Genomic DNA, 4,302 nt, shown 5'->3' with positions numbered 1-4,302 from the left:
GAATATCTGTTTCACCTGGCACTCCCACACCTATTAAATGTCCAATCTTTGTATGAACAGATAGAACTACATGATTTAGAATGTAAGAACAGCCATTCTGGGTCAGACCAGTGGTCCATGTAGCCCAGTATCCTGTCTTCCAACAGTGGCTGGTGTCAGATGCTTCAGAGGAATGAATGGAACAGGGCAATTATCGACTGATCCACTCCCTATGGTCCAGTCCCAGCTTCTGGCAGTTTAGGAACACCAAGAGCATGGGGTTGTGCCCCTACCATCTTGGCTAATACCCATTGCTGTACCTATCCTCCATGAACTTATCTAATTCTTTTTTGAACCCGGTTATACTTTTGGCATTCACAGCAACCCCTGGCAATGAGTTCCACAGATGTGTTGTGTGAAGAAATACTTCCTTACATTTGTTTTTAACCTGCTGCATATTAATTTTGTTGGGTGACCACTCGTTCTTTGGGGATTTTATTAGGTGAATACCCAGCCTTTTGACTCACAATTATCCAGTTGGGTCAAACTCCACTGCAGCCCAGAATGTATGTATTTATTAGAACTACTACAGTAATTAAAGAGACACTTCTCATTTTTCTTTTCTCCTAATGACCTTGGTTGGACAAACAGCAAGGTCATTAGGAGAAAAGAAAAAGGAGAATTACAAGATTAACGCATGAGTTGAATATGTTTTGGAAATGTGGACTGTTTTTAAAAATGATTTTTGGGTGTCCAATTTGACACATCTTTAAAGGGGCCTGATTTTCACATACTGGGTGCTCAGCACTTTCTGAATTTCAAGCCCCCTTATGGTGCCAGGTTAGGCACCCAAGATCACTTGTCACTTTTGAAAATGTAGGCCTGTTAGATTGATTTTGTTTAAGATGTCTTCAATGAGATGCTTCATTAGGGAAGGTGGGAGAAAGTTTGCCAATAATTTAATGTTAAATAGGAATATTTTCAGGACGTTAAAGGGCAAAAAATGATTAAATATTCCTCCTGAAGAGCTGTGAATCCAAACTCAACTTCATTGTACTACTTAGACTAAAAGTGACTAGAAACCAACTATGAAGAAAGAAGAAACCGATCTCTTTCCGTGTCCAAATTGAGAAATGCAAAAAAGTAGTTTTTCCCCCAGTTCATGCTGTTTGTTTAAACTGGCTTTTTTAAATTCTCTCAATTTGCATAATCTAAAAACCATTTGTTAGTTTTTTTTGTTATGTGTTTTTTTCCACCTGGTTCTCACCCCTATCCCTACTTTACCTTCTATGGTACCTATTTTAGTAAAAACTACTGGGTTGCTGATCCAAGCATTTTCCATCCACCATTTTCCAAAATAAGACACTTACTCTTGGAACAGCTCTGCTGTCATTCATCAAAATGCAAACCTGCTACTTTCTGACTCAAAGGCAAGACAAGAGCAACCACATGGGGATTTAACAGTGGTTTTGCACCTCTGAGCATATGGGTTGTTGTAATATTCTAAACCTGCTACCTGCAGTTCAGCCTTGTGAAATAAGTCACATTCCAAATAGGAACAGTTTCTCCAGTAAAGGGAGATCTTTCTTAAAATGGTGTTTTTCTAGATATGCGAATGTCAGGTGAAACAGATTGCAAACGTGATAGTCTAACTTATGTTCAGAATTGGAACTGTTTGGCTGTCAATCAGCATTAAGGTGAGAAGGTCTGACATGACAGTTTTCTGACTTGTATTAATAGGCTTTAATCCCGCATGTTACCGTGTCCTGACATACCTGCATTGTGTTCCTGGTTTGCTCAGCTGACAGGTTTCTATCAATCTATCCATCTTAGTTAGCTGACCTGGTGCAAACTTATCGTGAAACAGAAAATACATTTTTTCTTACTAAGATCCCCATGGGTGTATGCAAATTCATGTCTATTCACTGCTGATTGTTTGCATGCCTCAAACCTACTTTTACTGCAGACCTTGAAGTAAATATGCATTCCTAATATGTGTACAAAGATGCTATGTGCATTTTCAGTTAATACTTTTCAGATTCAAACACTTTACTGAATCAGGCTAGAATACTCAGCCCCTTGCAGATCAAACCCTGTATAACATGAGCAACAACCCACTTGCACAAATAAGGGGTTAGATCCTCAGCTGGTATGAATCACATTGAATCTTGGTGTTACAACAGCCTACACAAATTGAGGATCTGGCTCAAAACCTATAATGTATGGTAAAATATTTAGGATACAGAGCACTAAAATCTTTCCCAGGCAATATCACATGATATCCCATTAGTAGTCACAGTAAAACTGTCTTTTCAAAAATGTATTCCATAATGATCATGGCAATTCTTGCTTTCAATTGGAAAATATAAAGAACACTTACATTAGGAATGGGAATTAGCCTGAATAACATGCTAATTATTTACACTGCTATATTTGAAGTTTGTTAAGGTTGTTAGTAGCATTTTTGGGGGGTTTGGTAGCCATTATGGGGCCCCTTTCTCATCCTTTCTGAACCAAAGCATAAGTGTGAACCATTTTTGAAAGTAAATGAAAGTAACAATTGTGATTTTATAATGAACCACAAGAGGGGGGAGAATGAACATAAATGAAAGGGCTTGACTTGAAGGAACACGAGGATTTATAACAAAATGAACAACTGCTAGATTTAAAACAATATTGTACTGGAGTTTGGTGTTATTACATCAAACAATATTTGTTTGTGGAATGAAGACATTCAAAATAGTGGGGCGATCTCACTCCTTTGTGTGCTGTTTGTTTATAATCATGCCTCTCTGAGGTCAATGGACAAACCAAATTTCCTGTTTGCAAAATACCATGACAATCTATTAATCTCTTGCCTTGATCTGAGAAACAAGTTAATTAATTGACAAAAATAGAGATCCATATGACCTGAATAATCACTGAAAAAACCTCATGCTTTACTTTTTAAATTATTTTTTCCTGTTATGTAAAAGAGCTTTCTGCCTCTAATAAGCTGGGGATTTCTTTCTGGTGTATTGATACCAGGAAAACTAAATAACCCTTCACTGAAGCTGATTTGGAGTATGACAGACAGTAAAATTCCTAGTCCTTTATACAGTGGTTCTGACCTTTGTAAGAACCCCCTGACCCTGTATCTCTTCCACCTCACCTTAGGAGTTGCCACTTCTCTGTTTTCCTACCAACTCTCTTCCTTTCTGTCCCCATTACTTTTTTCTCTTCATGCTTTACTTTTTATGCTTTCCATTTTTATTCACTTTCCCTCTTCATCTTGCTTTTTGTGCCCTCCTCTGGGCCATTCCCCATCCCTCTACTCAGAAGAAAGCTCAGTCCAAAGTTCAAGGGGTATCCATTGGTGGCTCTGTGAGCCCAGAACATATGCACTCTCAGCTGGACTGAATATTGCGAAAGCAGACACACTGTTTTGGCCAGCTCCCTGCTCCCTGAACTGCTAGCCCGGATGTGTTAGTGGCTCCTCTGACCAACTGGATTAGGGAGGAGAAGGGAAGGAAGGTGGATTTCAAGAAGCCAAGCACTGTTTTCCCCACACCACATTACAAACCCAGGGTTATGCAGCTTTCTTTCCTCCCTCACTCCTGTGTACCGCATGTGGACTAGTGTGCGGCAATCCCTCAGGAGTGAGCACACCCCTGGGTTAGGAAAAAAGCAAAGTGATAACAATGGTAATAACTTCACCAGAATTCAGGATGGTACATCAGCGGGTAGCTGTAGCATGTGAAGGACTGGCAGCAAAGTAGCTTGGAAGCCATGGCATTGCATACGATGGTCGCCATTCAGATCCTTACCACTGCTGTTTTGCAGCAAATTACCACTGCCCTGATGGTCAGAGTATTCCCCATAGGGAGTACTGTTGTCATGTTGTTAGTTACAATTTTGCCCATCTTAATTTCAACCACTGTAGCTGACTGGCGCAGGGGGAGACATACACCAAGAAATTATGAAGAAAGCCAAATTAGAAGAAGACAGAATGCTGATTACCATTGCCATTTGACTAATGGCAACATTATTGTATGCACAAGCTCTAATGGTGTTTAAGTGGTTGCTAGAATGAATGCAATTAATGTAATTTATTTGTCAGAGTCCAAACATTATTAAACTCAGAATAGGATGGGAGGACTTCATTCTTAGGATATCACCATATGAATTTTGAACATCTCTTTTCACTAGTACTGATTGTTCTTCCAGCATTTAAAAATAGTGGATATGATTTTATTTACACTAAGTGTAGCTCCATTGATGTCAGCCAAATTATTCCCGATTTTCACCATGGTTCCACAGATTAAGTTTAGAAGGGACAATTGT

Source organism: Chrysemys picta, chromosome 4, assembly GCF_011386835.1.
Source record: "Chrysemys picta bellii isolate R12L10 chromosome 4, ASM1138683v2, whole genome shotgun sequence".
Taxonomy (NCBI): domain Eukaryota; kingdom Metazoa; phylum Chordata; order Testudines; family Emydidae; genus Chrysemys; species Chrysemys picta.
The sequence above is the reverse complement of the archived record's forward strand: the minus strand, read 5'-3'. Positions refer to the sequence as shown.